Source organism: Nicotiana sylvestris, chromosome 8 (genome assembly GCF_000393655.2).
Source record: "Nicotiana sylvestris chromosome 8, ASM39365v2, whole genome shotgun sequence".
Classification (NCBI taxonomy): Eukaryota; Viridiplantae; Streptophyta; class Magnoliopsida; order Solanales; family Solanaceae; genus Nicotiana; species Nicotiana sylvestris.
The window spans coordinates 60130676-60148242 of NC_091064.1; the positions used below are offsets into that span (position 1 = coordinate 60130676).

Below are 17567 nucleotides of genomic sequence, written 5' to 3' on the forward strand. Positions count from 1 at the left end.
CAGAAGAAGTAGGAGACCAATGGAGGTCTGAAACAATTGTGGAACCTCATAGAACAGGTAGGAATCGAAGGGATTAGGGCTAGGTTTAGGTGGCGGTGATTAGGGTTAGGGTTGGGTCTCAAAGAGAATGGAGAGGAGAGGATTTTAGGTGGCTGAACGGGAGAAATGATTAGGGTTTAGGGGTCTTTTGGACTAAAAAAGGAAAGGGGGAATGGTGGCCGTTGATCTCTATGATCAATGACCATGATCAAAGGGGTTTGGGGCCGGGTGGAGTCTTTAGGTTTGGGCTGGGGTACATTTGGGCCTGGTTCTAATTGGATTGGGATTGGGGAATTGAATTTGGGCTGGCTTAATAAGCTAGGTCCGAAAAATAAAAAGGCTATTTGTTAAATACCCATTTAATTGATAAAAATAATTTTAAAAAAATAATTAACAGATTATAAAATGATTTTCATGTATAGAAATTTTTTAAAACAATTACTTAGTATTTAGAAAAAATAAAAGCTATTTTCTAGTAAAATAATGTAATGCATGCATGGGCTATAATTGCAAAGTTATTGCAATTATAACCCCAAAAATGCATATATGCCTATTTGTGAAATAATTAAAACTTAATACAAATGAAAATGATAAAATTAAGCCACAAAATTATTATAAAACTATTTGTGATGCAATTAGTAATTGTTTATATAAATAAAAATACTGGATAAATTAATTAAAACCCTTTAAAATGCAGAAATTATGGAAAGATATTAATTGATTCTAATGCATAGTTTTGGAGGCATATATGCATTTTGAAAAATATTATAGGGAAAAATTGGGTATCAACAGTTGCCCCTCTTTACCCGGGAAGGATGAAAGAGTTTTCGGGCAAAGAATTGATGACCAATTTTGACCAAATGGGGTATTTTGAAAAAATAGAGGCCGAACCCTGGTCTTTGAGCTGCCTACATATCCTTGGTTTTACAGGAATCGGGCCATGTATAGTTATGGACCCAACGATGAATGAAACCGATGGAATTGTTATAGGAATATTCGTATATTTCAGAAAGAGTTCTTTCGGGGAGGATATTAGATGGATTTATACAGAGTTATGAATGTGAATCTAAATTGTAACGAATGTATCGCAGGGCAGGTATCTGAACGATAATTGAGTGAAGGCGAGCAATTGATGAGAATCGGTTACGTTTGAAATAAAAGCAAAGGACAAATGGTATGAGTGGAAACCAGAGCGAAAGTTGCTCTCGTTTGAAGAACGGTTACATCCTGGATTACCTGCAAAACTTGAAACACAATGCATGCGAGCATATAGATGATGCAAATTCCCTTTGGACCATGAAAGATTGCCTTTGGACAGTGCGGATGGCGTCCTTAGACTATGATGTCCTGGGCCATGAATTGTGAGATAGGAGATTCGCAGGCCATGAAATGATGTTCTTGGGCCATGAGGATGGTGCCTCCGAACCATGACTCCTTTGAATAATGATGTCCAAGTATTGAGGGATCCTCGGACCATCACATGGTGTTTTCAGGCTATGAGGATGATGCCTTCGGACTATGACGCCTTGGGACAGGTTGGCTATATGTCAGCCCATGAAGTGCAGAGATATGACAAAAAATGATAGCGAGACAAAGCTTAGTCTCGTGTGGAGTTTGGGGCAGACCTTAGCCCAGGAGAATAAAATAGTGCCAAAAATAGAGCAACATTTATGCAGGGAGGGACAATGCTTCGTCCCATGAGAAGGTATTGCTTAGACCTATGAAAATACGGAGGCAGGGTTTAGCCTCACGCAAGATTTGAGACAGAGCTTAGTCTCATGCAAAGAGAAGGCAGTTCTTAGCCTTATGCAAATATAGAGGCAGAGTTTAGACACATGCAATATTTGAGAAAGAGCTTAGTTTCATGAAAAGAGAAGGCAGTGCTTAGCCTTATGCAAATATAGAGGTAGGGCTTAGCCTCATGCAAGGAGAAGGCAATTCTTAGCCTTATTCAAATATGGAGGCAAAGCTTAGTCTCAAGCAAGATTTGAGATAGAGCTTAGTGTCATGCAAGGAGAAGGCAATGTTTAGCCTTATGCAAATATAGAGGCAGGGCTTAGCCTCATGAAAGATTTGAGACAAGGCTTAGTCTCATGCAAAGAGAAGGCAGTGCTTAGGCTTATGCAAATATGGAGGCAGGGCTTAGCGTCATGCAAGATTTGAGACAGGGCTTAGTCTCATGCAAAGAGAAGGCAATGCTTAGCCTTATGCAAATATGGACACATGACTTAGCCTCATGCAAGATTTAATACAAGGCTTAGTCTCATGAAAAGAGAAGGCAATGCTTAGCCTTATGCAAATATAGAGGCAGGGCTTAGCCTCATGCAAGGAGAAGGTAATGCTTAGCCTTATTCAAATATGGAGGCAGGGCTTAGTCTCATGCAAGATTTGAGACAGGGCTTAGTCTCATGCAAGGAGAAGGCAATGCTTAGCCTTATGCAAATATAGAGGCAAGGCTTAGCCTCATGTAAGATTTGAGACAGGGCTTAGTCTCATGGAAAGAGAGGTAGTGCTTAGCCTTATGCAAATATGAAGGCAGGGCTTAGCCTCATGCAAGATTTCAGACAGGGCTTAGTCTCATGTAAAGAGAAGACAATGCTTAGCCTTATGCAAATATGGAGACATGGCTTAGCCTCATGCAAGATTTGAGACAAGGCTTAGTCTCATGCAAAGAGAAGGCAGTGCTTAGCCTTATGCAAATATGGAGGCAGGGCTTAGCCTCATGCAAAATTTGAGACATGGATTAGTCTCATGCAAAGAAAAGGCAGTGCTTAGCCTTATGCAAATATGGAGGCAGGGCTTCCTCATGCAAGATTTGAGATAAGGCTTAGTCTCATGCAAAGAGAAGGAAGTGCTTAGCCTTATGCAAATATGGAGGTAGGCCTTAGCCTTATGCAAGATTTGAGACATTGCTTAGTCCCAAGCAAAGAAAAGGCAGTGCTTAACCTTATGCAAATATAGAGGCAGGGCTTAGCTTTATGTAATATTTGAGATAGGGCTTAGTCTCATGCAAAGAAAAGGCAATGCTTAGCCTTATGCAAATATGGAGACATGGCTTAGCCTCGTGCAAGATTTGAGACAAGTCTTAGTCTCATGAAAAGAGAAGGCAATACTTAGCCTTATGCAAATATAGAGGCAGGGCTTAGCCTCATGCAAGGAGAAGGTAATGTTTAGCCTTATTCAAATATAGAGGCAGGGCTTAGTCTCATGCAAGATTTGAGACAGGGCTTAGTCTCATGCAAGGAGAAGGCAATGTTTAGCCTTATGCAAATATAGAGGCAGGGCTTAGCCTCATGGAAGATTTGAGACAAGGCTTAGTCTCATGGAAAGAGAATGTAGTGCTTAGCCTTATGCAAATATGGAGGCAGGGCTTAGCCTCATGCAAGATTTCAGACAGGGCTTATTCTCATGTAAAGAGAAGGCAATGCTTAGCCTTATGCAAATATGGAGACATGTCTTAGCCTCATGCAAGATTTGAGACAAGGCTTAGTCTCATGCAAAGAGTAGGCAGTTCTTAGCCTTATGCAAATATGGAGGCAGGGCTTAGCCTCATGCAAAATTTGAGACATGGCTTAGTCTCATGCAAAGAAAAGGCAGTGCTTAGCCTTACGCAAATATGGAGGCAGGGCTTAACCTAATGCAAGATTTGAGATAGGGCTTAGTCTCATGCAAAGAGAAGGAAGTGCTTAGCCTTATGCAAATATGGAGGTAGGGCTTAGCCTTATGCAAGATTTGAGACATTGCTTAGTCTCAAGCAAAGAAAAGGCAGTGCTTAACCTTATGCAAATATAGAGGCAGAGTTTAGCCTCATGCAAGATTTGAGACAGAACTTAGTCTCATGCAAAGAGAAGACAGTGCTTAGCCTTATGCAAATATAGAGGCACTTATCCTCATGCAAGATTTGAGATAGGTTTTAGTCTTATGCAAAGAGAAGGCAGTGCTTAGCCTTATGCAAATATAGAGGCAAGGCTTAGCCTCATGCAAAGAGAAGGCAATGCTTAGCCTTATGCAAATATGGAGGCAAGGCTTAGCCTCATGCAAGATTTGAGATAGGGTTTAGTCTCATGCAAAGAGAATGCAGTGCTTAGCCTTATGCAAATGTGCAGGAAGGGCTTAGCCTCATGCAATATTTGAGACAAGGCTTAGTCTCATGCAAAGAGAAGGCAGGGCTTAGCCTTATACAAATTTGGAGGTAGGGCTTAGCCTCAGGCAAGATTTGAAACAGGGTTTAGTCTCTTGCAAAGAGAAGGAAGTGCTTAGCCTTATGCAAATATGGAGGCAGGGCTTAGCCTCATGCAAGATTTGAGACATGGCTTAGTCTCATGCAAAGAGAAGGTAGCGCTTAGCCTTATGCAAGGAGAAGACAGTGCATATCCTTATGCAGTGAATAGGTAGCGAATAGAAGTAGAGTATTTCTTAATTGGAGATATATTTGCGTCTAGCGGCTCGATTGATAGTGACTTTGATATGTGTATGTTTGTGAATACTTCTATTATGTTTGCCATGCCTGCATCCAACGATAAATTGTGAGTTTTGTAAGGGGAGGTTGGCTCGTGCCTTCGTTTGCTGGCTTTGCTCCGCTTTGTTCTGGAGGCCTTGTTTTGAGTTGCCCTAGGTAACACCTGGTTGTTACGGAAATAGAATTTTCGAAAACATGAACTTATTGATGAGAGTAGAGTTATTTTAGAAAACATAGTAAAATATTAAGTAATTTTAGATAAACTAATGACTGTAAAACATTTCAGAGACATTGTAGCTTTTCTTATTTTAGAATTTTGAGGGTCCTCCTCAATATTCTTCCCCAGTTTAGTAAATGATCCTTTGGCCATTTACGAGTGACGAAACTTGCTGAAGCTTCTCCAGAATTTTGAGAATTCTACCCCAGTTCCTTCTCAAAATTCTACCCCAGTTTCTTAACCAATTTCTTACTTTCTGGCCTATGATGGCATTGGCTGGACCTGCTCCGGAATTTTGAGGGCCCTTCACAAAATTCTGCCCCGGTTTCTGGTTCTGGGAAAAAATAAAAATTTTATTGTGACATGACCGACCTCACAAGACTGCCTACATATCCCCTCTTAAACGAGAATCAGGTCAAGCGTAGTTCAATTACATCAGATGAAGAAACGTAAACAATTTAAACATAGTATCTCTTGACTGCGTCTGAATTAATTTGTCTTTGGCCAGACCTCTCCGTCCATTTCTGCAAGTATGAGTGCTCCTTCTGTTAGAATCCTGTGAACCATGTAGGGACCTTGCCAGTTGGGAGAGAATTTCCCTTTGACTTCATCCCGAAGCGGGAAGATCCGCTTCAGCACCATCTGCCCCGGTGCGAATTGTCTTGGTCTGACCCTTTTTGTTGAAAGCTCTAGATATTCTATTCTGATAAAGCTGACCGTGACATACTGCATTCATTCTTTTCCGTCTATAAGGTCTAGTTGTTCATAGAGGCTCCCTATCCATTCTGCATCACTAAGTTTAGCTTCTTGTATGATCTTTAAAGAAGGAATTTCTACCTCGGTTGGAATGACAGCTTCGGTACCACAAACCAGTAAATAGGGAGTGTAGACATGTAATTTTTGACCCTCCCCGAGATTTTACACTTTTTAGCGTTTAAATATTTTTTTAGGTCTAGTATCGTTATTTTAACTAGTTTTGACTTTTTTCCTTTTTTTATCACAAAAACTGAAAAATACAAAAATAGTTTCATTTTTTCTCTATGTAATTAAGGTATTAGGTATTTTTTAAAAATATTATTTTTAACCCATTTTTGTTTTTAGTATAATCTTCGAAAGTATCAATATATATAACTTCAAGTCATAACGTAGTTTGTTTTAATTAATTAGGAATGATTTCACAATTTTGTAGTTATTATTTTAGGAATTGATATTTTTAGTCTAGTAGAGTTAAATGACCACTTTTAAAGGTAAATTTGGCTCAATTTGGACCTAACCCATAATTCCTAAACACAAAATTTGGACAGCCCACCCCTCGCCCTTCATTAACCCAAAACTCTTATACCCTAACCCTAGCTTTTTCTTCATATACACATTTTGAACTAACCTAGAAGAACCCCTAAAAAACAATCAGCCGCAACAGTCCTTAAAAAAAGTCTAGAGATCAGTAGCTAGATCTTTTCTAAAAAACCCACCAGCCAGCCGTCACCATCAACCCCATCTCCGCCAGCACCCCACCCAACTCCCTCGAAGATCTGACTCACCCCCACTTCCCTTCACCTCGTAGCTACCGGCGTCCAGCCGGAAAAACTCTAAGAACGCCTAGAACACACACCCATATAAAAAGACATACACACAAAGAACGTCGGAAATCAGCCACGCACCAGATTATCAAGCTGCGTCGATCCTTTCACTCATGCGGGCTTCTACTGGCTTCTTCTTTTCTCTTGTTACCTACTGATGCTACTGCCTTAGCACGCGTTGGTGGTGCATCAGCAGCTGCAGCGTTGAACCAACAGAGTTGAGATCGTAGTCTGAGGTTTCCGGAGAGATTCGCGGTTCTGTCAAGGTCGTCGCCGATTTGAGATTTCTGTCGGGGCTTCCGAGTGACGGGACTGTTCATTTTCAACCTCATCGATATGTTCTTCTTATAAACCAGTGGGAAGATTTTTTGATGTTCTGAAAGTTATAAAAGATTCTTTAAAAGAAGGTCTACCCCACTTGTATGTCTTCAAGAATTTTTGACAGTGTTATTTGGAATTCATGTGGACTGAACGGGAAAGGACTCAAAGAAACTGCTTGCTCTACTGATCCGATTGGTGTATCATGTTGAGAGGTAATGAATGAACTCTAACATCTCTATTTATTTATTCTCTTGGTTGTCAAACCTTTGGTTCAATTTCATTATCTCAATGGTATTCTTTGGTTTCGACAAGTTTAGTGGCTTCTAGCGATCAATAGTTGATATGCAATTGACCGCTCATTCTGGCTTGCCATGCATCTCTTCTTCTACTTAATTTTTTACAAAGATGTGTATACATGATCATAAATAATGGTATGTTAAGTTCTCCTATGCTCTTGCTTCCCTGCTTTATGCGGATTTTTTTGATGAAGTTCCTGTAGATTAAAATGTAGATGTCTTGCTTTTGTTAATTCCTATATATAAATATATAAAATTTAAAAAGGAAAGAGAACGAAGGATGAGAGAGTGATTAAAAGTTTTCTGTTGTGAATTAGTCCTTCTTCAAGTTAGCCTCACTTATTAAATTCATGGTGCCTTGTTGAACATTCCATTTTTAGTTCGTAAGTTTTTTTTGATAAATATCATTGGCTTGAAGTTCATGGAATATTTTAGAAATTGTGTGTAATAATGGCTATCATAGTGTTTCATGTTTGCTAAAGCCATTTGGAATTTGAAGCTTATTTTCGTAGCAATATGCTTTATGCTCGCCCTTAATTAACAAATTATCATGTTTATGTACACGTTCACGTGACATAATTATGATTCTTAAATAAATCGAGGTATGTGTTCGCACAACTTCGGCCAAACATTCTTAATATTTACAAAGCATGATTAATTGTGTACGTGTACGCGTGATATAATTCTTGACGCGCCAAACGAAATGAGTACACGTACGCGCGACTCATTTTAAGATAATTCCAAATTTATGAATAATCAAGCCATTAAAAGCGGTTAAGGGGTAGATGCACGTAAGTTCTAAAGTACATAATTAAATAATTTAATAAGCCAGGTATATGATTAAAGCGACCGTACTAAAACCACAGAACCCAGGAATGCCTAACACCTTCTCTTGGGTTAACAGAATTCCTTACCCGAATTTCTGTGTTTTGCAGACTGTAAAACAGAGTCAAACTTCCTCGATTCGGGATTTTAAACCGGTGACTTGGGACACCATAAATTATCCCAAGTGGTGACTCTGAATTTGAATAAATAATCTCGTTCCAATTATTGTCACTTTAATTGGATAAACTCACTTATATCCCTTATGCGGGTAAAAAGGGAGGTATGACAGCTCTGGCGATTCTGCTGGGGATCGAACCCAGAATCTCTAGTTCAAGGTTCATAATTCGAGCTTGTTGATATGATCTATGCTTGACTTTATTGTTTGTTAATATAACTGTATTTGTGGACCTAATATGCTAACTGCCGCTTTTTTACCGCTTTGATATTATTTGAACTGTATTAAACTGTCTTCTTACGCCTCCTTTTTGAGTCTTCTAAAAATATGGTGCACACGTACACGTGGCCCTCTTTTTTTTTTTGTTATAAGTCATACCAAATAGAATGAGGCTTGGGTCAACAACAAGGCCGAGTAGACTTTTGTGCTCCCGGTACGTTGCCCCTACCTCAGCTCGAGCTGTCTGCTCGGCTAATTTAGGTTTAGAACATAACCCAAGTTTAAACCTAGAATAACATAGCCTCATGTTGGATCCCTAGTAGGAACGTTGTTTGCATCATGCGCATTTGACTTTGGGGACTCAACACAGGGGTTGAGTCCGTCTGACAGGTGTACCCAAAAATAAAAGACCATCCTGATGCATCTTATGTGCTACATGTTCCATTCTTCAAGGTAAAAATGGTCATTTGGCAGACTAATAATGGTTGAGGGTAAATGAGAGAGAAAGAGGGTGAAGTGTAAAAATAAAGCAAGTAGGACCCTGTTATGTTTTTCTTCATTTATTTTTTTTTAAGAAAAAGACAAAAAAATCCAAAAAATAAAAGATTTTGCATTTCCCATTATTTCCCGGAAATAAAAATAAAAAAAATGAAAATCCAAAAAGATTTTGCACTTTCCCTTCATTTTTCAAAAAAAAAGAGACAAAAAATATGTTTTCTCCAAATTAGTTGTTTTTAATTTTTGCCCGTATCCAATCTTTCCGAACTATGTATACTTGATTATCGTCTTTCGGGACGGGATACGTAGGCAACCCACATAGGGTTCGGTATTCCTAGTGAGTCTTAGGTTGTTGGCTTCGAGGGTCGTAGCCAAATCTTGCATCTCTAGCCATTTTTGGCCACATTGGCCATATTGCAAAATATGGCTATTTTCGGTTTGTTGAATTGTCTGAAAAGTCTTGAATCCACAATTAGGTGTCTCTTTCCTTTAAGGCCCATCCTTGTTGAATTTGCATGTCTTGCCGCTTTTGGCCACATCGGTCGTTCTTGCAAAATGGGATCATTTTCGCAAAAAGTGGTTCAGTGATCCATGTCTTAGAGTTCTAACTCCACAATAAGATATTCTCTCTGTTTAAGGTCCATTGTGTTAAATTTGCATTCTTAGTCATTTTCGTCCACATAAGCCATTTCTACAAAATGGGTCATTTCTGCAAAGTAATTTTTCCATGTCTTAGAGGTCACTTTTGTTGAGTTTGCACTTCTAGCCACCTTTTGGTCACATAAGATATTTTGCAAAATAGCCTCAATCATGTCTTGCATGTATCCAATAGGGAGTGTTATTGTCTCACATAGTGTTCTAAATCTTTAACTCTATTTGGTTTTAGTTTTCTCATACATGTGTGAATCTACTTACCTGAGTTTGAGCATGACAGACACCCGGGACCATCCAGTCAGGACCGTTGCATTCAGGAGATACTTAAGGAGATTTTTTTTATGTTTTGAGTCCGCTTTCCTTTTATGTTGTCTTTTACTTTCTAGTCCTTTCTAATAGTACTAAGTCTTTTAGGTGGTTTCAGAATCTATCATAGTCTAGATGAGTTTGTCGAGTTTTTTGTTATCGTATTTCTGATGTTGTATTCAAAAAAAAGTTGTAAATGATTAATCCAAAAAGATTTTTATTTTTAGTTTAATTTATCCATTACTTTTCCAGAACTACGTTGATCTAATTCATATGGGACATGATACGTAGGCAACCTACATAGGGTTCGATCGAATCATTTTCTTTAAACAAACAAATTAAAAAAAAAAAGAATGAAGTTGTGGGACGTGAGAAATGAGAGGAAAGAAAAGAGCGATAATTAGAAAAAAAAGAGGAAGGAAAATGAGCAAGCCAAGAAGTGCTAGAAAAGAAAAGAAAAGAAAAGAGAAGATTCAAATGGAAAAATTGGGATGATGCCAAGTGATCTTGTGACCCTCGAAATCATTCTTGAACCGTTAATTGTTGCTAGGTGCATTGCGCAATGTGATATTTTTAGCTGTTAAATGCCTTAACGCTAACATAATGGCTTCATTTTGTTCCTCTTTGTTATCTTCATTATAGCAGAAGGGTGGTTGGTTTGTGGTTCTTAAACTGGTAACTCTTCCATACAACATAAGGTCAAAGCGCAAGGTAGCCATGACTAGCAAAGACTTGGACACAGGTGTTATTGATCCGTCTAAGGAGATTGTTGAATCAGAATCTGAGTCGAAAGAAGATGTCTTAAGGTTGAAAGGACAGATGACTGAAATATACCAAGCTTGGATTAGTGGGCGTCCTCCATCATTAGTTCCCGCTAACTACACTGAAAGCCTCGTCACTATTCCGCCACTGTCACAAGTTCGGGTTATCTCCTTATAACCTTTTCACACTCCACCCCCCAGAACCACCTCATATCCCGCTCCTTTGACCACTCATGTTTTTGTAGCTCCTCCACCAGCTATTCTTCCTCGATCCTCTAGCGAGACTGTGTTCAAAGTCCCCGATGCCCAACACTATGATCCAGAACCAACTTCTCATGCTCTTCATTTTGAGCCTCCCGGTAAACTTGAAAAGCCTGCTAAGACAGTGGAGCAAGATGAGATATCCAGGAAGGTGAAAAATCTTAGAGCAGTCTTTAAGAAACATGCAAGGGATAGGGAGCCAGATGAGCGTGTCTTACAAAGACTTGTACTTGTTTCCTGACATCCAATTGCCTGCTGGGTTTAAGATGCCAAAGTTTGATTTGTATGGCGGACATGGAGATCCCGTGGCCCATTTGAGAGGCTACTGCAGTAAGATGAGAGGCGCCAGTGGAAAGGGCAAATTATTGATGTCGTATTTCAGTCAGAGTCTGAGTAGGGTAGCTCTGAAGTCGTACACCCGCCAAGATGCTAGCAGGTGGTACATATGAGACGATATGACTCAAGCCTTTGCCCAACACTTTCGGTACAATATAGAAATTGTCCCGGATCGCATGTCCATCACTAAGATGGAAAATAAGCCTAATGAAAACTTTAGGGAATACAGGCTCAGATGGAGAGAGAAAGCTACCCGAGTCAATCCCCCGATAGAAGAAGACGAGATTGTCAAGTACTTTCTTCAAGCTCAAAAGCCTACTTACTTTGGACATTTGATATCGGCTATGGGTAAGCCTTTTAATGATGTGGTAAAAATGGGAGAAATGGTAGAAGATGGGCTGAAGTTGAGCAAGATCATGAGCTATTATGCTTTAAAATCCAAAACACAAGCAATTCAGAACGACACAGGAAGCTTGCTGGGTCAGAAGGAACATGATGATGTTGCCATGGTTGTCTCAGGATCACAACATGGCCCAACGGGTCCGCTTCACCAATATGCTCAGCCTCAAACCCAACCCCAAACCTATCCCCGAGCTCCATATAATCCACCCCAGTATTATCCTCCGAACAACGTCTGGTCATCTGTCCGACCACTGGGTCACTCCTTATGGTGAGCGCCAGCACCGCATAATGCACTTTTGGCTTCACAACATTTTCGAGCATCCAACAACCCTAGAAAACTGGGGCATGGAGGGGAACAAAGGCAAAGAAATAGTTTCACGCCAATCGGAGAGTCCTACACAAGCCTGTTTGAAAAGTTAAAACATTCTGGCCTGATTAAGCCGCTCCTCGGCTATACCCTGGACCTATATGCAAAAGGTTTTGATCCTACTGTACGGTGCATGTACCACTCTAATGTCCAAGGTCATAGCATTGAAGATTGTCGTGCTTTGAAAAGGGAAACATAAAGAATGATTCAAGAAGGGATAATTGTGATCCAGAACAGTGATACCCAGAATATCGTGCAGAATCCTTTATCTGCACATGATGATGCACACTTTGTGGGGATGATGCGTGGTGACAGGGAGTATGAGAATCCTCTTGGAAACTTGCTGACTAAAGTTAATGATAATGAAATTGGTAATGGTCTTGGTAATATTGATGTGGAACTCAGTGGCTAAGATGTCGAGCTTGGTAATTGGAAAGACGTTCCTTTCTTGGTTAGCTGAGGCGGAATCTTGATGGTTTATTTTGTTATCATTTCTGTTGTCCGGGTTATTTCAGGGTTATAATGCGGATATTGTCTTGTGACTCAAACCCTTCTATCCTTTTATTTTGCCTAGTTCAATTAGTCGTAGTAACCTTTTTAGTGTTATTTAGGTTTTTCCAGGGTTGTAACCCTAGTGTATTTTGCTTGTTTTGTTGTTCAAACCCTTTTATCGTCTGTCTAATGCAATTTCCTATTTTTTGTTATTTCTAGTCAATGTTTTTTTAGTTCTCTTTTACTTTTATAATATTTTCATGCTAATTCTAGTGACATGACATGCACGCGTAATTCTCAGTCTGTCTTAAAAGTTAGTCTAATCATGAAGCAATGAAATAATTTTGAAGATGATAGAAATACGTAAAGATTTGGACGTCTCGAGATCATTTAAAGCCCGAATTGTGTGAAACTGGGGCAGATAGTTTGGGATGTTAATAGGACGACAAGAATTTGTTACAAGAGAATGCATCCTGGACAATTTGAAGAGAGCAGTTTTGAGTTCAAGTGCACCTCATTTTACAAGATAAAGTCAAGAGAGTTTGCTCCGACTTGATGGAGGATATCCATTGTGAAGAGGGAATCACCCAACAAGAGTTTTGTACTTGACAAAGCACTAAAGAAAGGTAGAAAGTATATCAGTGATATCAATGCCAAAGCTACAAAAGAAATATTGTGCATGATCTTCAATTTTCATCCTCAAGTTGCAGGTAATGTACTTGGCATTTTCAGAGATTTGGAGAACCTCTATCAGCTACCCAAATATTTTATACCCTTCGATACCCTTTTGAGCCTGTACTGATTTCTTTGACCTCCCCTTTCTGGAATCAAGTTAGAGTCGTACAAAGAAAAAAAAAGTTCATGTCCCCATAGGTTTTGTCACGACCCAAATCGATGGGCCGCGACGGGCACCCGGTACCTTACTCAATCGAGTTCCAACGTAATGTATCTTTCTTATTATATCATCATATACACGTGACATACGGGCCTAATAGGCCAACATGATCTTTTAGAAATACGAAACATAGGCCGATAAGGATGCATAATCTTTCACGTACATGACACATGTCTACAAGCCTCTAAGAGTACATAAATGTCATAAAGGACAGGACGGAGTCCCGCCATACCACACAATACTTGTCTAAATCATACTAGCCAAACACACAACTCCGAAGCAAAGGGAGCGCACCAACATCTTCCACTGAGCTGATAGCCTACTTGGAGGGCTCTCGACCTGTCTATCTGGACCTGCAGGCATGAAACGCAACGTCCCCATGCAAAAGGGACGTCAGTACGAATAATGTACCGAGTATGTAAGGCACATAAATAAGTACATAAGAGACATGGAAGAAATATAGAGTACATGACTCAACCTATAAGTCTGAATAACTTTGTAAATCATAAATTACTTTTAGCATCATGCATATGCATATGAATATCATGTCGTGCATAGGTACATGTTTCATAACATCATCAGCCTCTGAGGGCATCCCATCATATTATATCATATCGGCCACTGTGGCCAAAATCATCATCGTATACCAGCTGATCAGGTGGTGGTGCGTATATAACGCCATATCCTTTCCCATATACATATATATACATACATATATACGCGTATATAACGCCGTTTGAATCATATTTCAGCCACCATCATCATATACCAGCTGATTAGGTAGTGATGCATATATAACGCCGTAACCTTTTTCCATATCCCATATACATACATATATACGCGTATATAATGTCATCTGATCATGGGTCAATGCACATGAATGCAATGCATGAAAAGTACGTTAATAAAATCTTTCGGAGCTTCATAAGACCATTTTGCCTTTGAGTAATATCATAAAGTAAACTCTTTTCAACTTTCGTATTTTTCTGAGACCCATGAACATATGATAAAATATTATGACACACGGAAATTCAAGAACATAGATATCTCTAATACTTCTATGAATAGAGTCGTTCATGGAATTTGTGCATTTGCACGTTTCGTTCGTATCGTATGGATCATGCCAAAAGAAAGAAGGGATAGTCTTAACATACCTGGAGTAGGGGAAAAAATCCATGTGATATTCTTGAGATGGATTGCACCGTACTCCTTTAGAATTGCAAAATTCCGTTGTTATTACGCAATGCAAATTTCGTATGAATTTAAAAATTCCCTCACCGTTGTTGCCTTCTGTATGCTATATTATATTTTTCTAATGAAAATAATTTGGGAGGGCAAGTTGGAGTACTTATACCTCTTATAACTCATTCAGAAATTCCATTGCAACTTTTGCCAAAGCATAAGAGAATGACGACGACCATGCTATTCTTCTTTGCATTCATGGTTGTATATAATTTGCCAATTGTTGAAGTCTAAGAAAGAAAAGAAAAATTTTCCAAAGCTAATTATGAAGGATGAGGATTAGCACAGGGAATATCTCGTGAAGCAGTAATGTACGTATGTTCTTTGCTAAGAGAACTTTTACCAATTGACTTAGCACACAATTGACAGCAAAATAATTTTTGATTTTTCAGATTTTTGTAGTCATATATAGTTTGTAAATTGCACAATTACATCATTCATGGCATTGTGTATTTTTGTAGCTTAATTTCAATGCCTTTGTAGTATTGTCTAATCTTTGTCAAAGTTGATTTGATCTCTCTTGAAGAAGTGTTAGATATGGCTAATATTTTCCACTTCTTACGTGTTAAATGGATAAAGAATGCTATTCATGTGCCTTCTAATTACATGGTCTAAAATCAAGAGTCACTTCCTAGTTTTAGATTAAGGGTTTCTCCCCTAGGAGACGCACTTCCCAGTCTGGGTCTTTTATGTTTTATTTTTATTTTAGGAGACACACTTCTTAAATAGAGATTTTACCCCTAGGAGATGCACTTCCTAGTTTGAGTCATTGCAGTTTTACCCGTAGGAGACACACTTCCTAATCTGGGTCTTTCAGGTTATATTTTTGTTTTAGGAGACGCACTTCGTAAATAGAGATTTTACCCCTAGGAGATGCACTTCCTAGTTTTGGGTCATTTAAGTTCATTCCTAGGAGACACACTTCCTAGTTTGAGTCATTGAAGTTTTACCCCTAGGAGATGCACTTCCTAGTCAGGATCTTTCAGGTTATATTTTTGTTTTAGGAGACGCACTTCCTAAATAAAGATTTCACCCCTAGGAGATGCACTTCCTAGTTTAGGTCATTTAAGTTCAGCCTTAGGAGATGCACTTTCTAGTTTGAGTCATTGAAGTTTTACCCCTAGGAGGCGCACTTCCTAATCTGGGTCTTTCAGGTTATATTTTTGTTTTAGGAGACGCACTTCCTAAATAGAGATTTTACCCGTAGGAGACGCACTTCCTAGATAGAGATTTTACCCCTAGGAGATGCACTTCCTAGTTTTGGGTCATTTAAGTTCATTCCTAAGAGACGCACTTCCTAGTTTGAGTCATTGAAGTTTTACCCCTAGGAGACGCACTTCCTAAATAGAGATTTTACCCATAGGAGACGCACTTCCTAGTTTAGGTCATTTAAGTTTAGGCCTAGGAGACACACTTCCTAGTTTGAGTCACAGAAGTTTTACCCCTATGAGACGCACTTCCTAGTCTGGGTCTTTCAGGATATACTTTCAGGAGACGCACTTTCTAGTTTGGTTCATTCAAGTTTCACCCATAGGAGACATACTTCCTAATCAAGGTCTTTCAAGTTATATTTTTGTTTTAGGAGACGCACTTCCTAAATTGAGATTTCACTCCTAGGAAACGCACTTCCTAGTTTCCGTTGTTTAAGTTCATCTAGGAGGCGCACTTCCTAGTTTGAGTCACTCTTATTTTTTTAGGAGACGCGCTTCCTAGTCAAAGTTTGTTAGTTTTACCCTTAGAAAACACACATCCTAGTATAAGTTTGTCAGTTTTAATCATAGAAAACGCACATCCTAGTCGAGTCTTTAGTTTACTCTCATCATTGGATCAATAATATAAGTGGTTTACAGTTTTGCTAACAACTCAAAAATCTTCCGATTGCAAACTAGGGCAGAAAATTTTGTTTGTTTTTTTATTTTGACTGCAGGCACCCACGTGGAGAACGAGGGAATTTATTTCGGAATTATTTCAAGTTTCAAGTCAGTATAAGACGCCCACCTAGATAACGAGGAAAGTCATTTCAGAATTTAATTCAAGTTAGAAGTAGTAGAAGCTCGCGGCAAGAATGCGAGTCAACAATCCGAGATGACCAACAGAAGTAGTCTCAATCCAAAATAAAAGAAAAGAAAAAAAGAGAAGAAGTGAATCCAAAACACAAAAGCAGAGAAAGATGTGAACTGCTCAAGACATGGTTGAAGTCATGAGTACTACATGTCCGGTCTTGATCCGAAAAGCTGAAGAAGAATGAACTAGCACTTGCAGCTAGCAAGCATCAAGGTTCAAATCTAAAGTCTGCATGAAGAACCATTAAAGACTCGAGATCAAGCTTCAGAAGACTTATATATAGGAATTTTGTAACTCATAACTGATAGGATTGCTTAGTTCTTTTTTATTTTGATTTTGATGTAATAACAGGACCGCGAACCGGAATCTCGATGGAGCGGAACCTCACTCAGCTCTCCACCTCGGTACACTCCATCAATGTTCCTGCTTCTGAACTACACGTGGCATGATTCCTTTATAGCCAAGGATATGTAGGCAGCTCAGATACTAGGGTTCAGTCACATTCTCCTTTCTTTTAGTTTTGTTCTCAATAAGGGTCGGGTCAAAAAACCTGACTCGTCGTTCTTTGTCTAGAAACTCTTCGTGTTTCCAGTCAAAGAGGGGTAGCCGTAGACATGTAATTTTTGACCCTCCCAGAGATTTTACACTTTTTAGCGTTTAAATATTTTGTTTAGGTCTAGTATTGTTATTTTAACTAGTTTTGACTCTTTTACTTTATTTTATCACAAAAATTGAAAAATACAAAGATAGTTCCATTTTTTCTCTATGTAATTAAGGTATTAGGTATTTTTTTTAAAAATATTATTTTTAACCCATTTTTATTTTTAGTATAATCTTCGAAAGTATCAATATATATAACTTCATGTCATAATGTAGTTTGTTTTAATTAATTAGGAATGATTTCACAATTTTATAGTTATTATTTTAGGAATTAATATTTTTAGTCTAGTAGAGTTAAAGAGTCACTTTTAAAGGAAAATTTTGCTAAAATTTAGCCCAATTCGGACCTAACCCATAATTACTAAGCCCAAAATTTGGACAGCCCACCCCTCACCTTCATTAACCCAAAACTCTTATACCCTAACCCTAGATTTTTCTTCATATACACATTTTGAACTAACCTAGAAGAACCCCTAAAAAGAAGATCAACCACAACAG

The 17567-nt window shown here is 38.8% G+C and overlaps 1 long non-coding RNA gene across 1 annotated transcript; it reads left to right on the plus strand.

The window, feature by feature from the left end:
- The first annotated feature begins 6089 nt into the window (after positions 1 to 6089).
- LOC138874548 (uncharacterized) lies at positions 6090 to 17073 on the plus strand. Its single transcript, XR_011401548.1, has 2 exons — positions 6090 to 6828; positions 16273 to 17073. It is a non-coding gene; the product is annotated as an uncharacterized lncRNA (long non-coding RNA).
- The last annotated feature ends 494 nt before the right edge of the window (positions 17074 to 17567 follow it).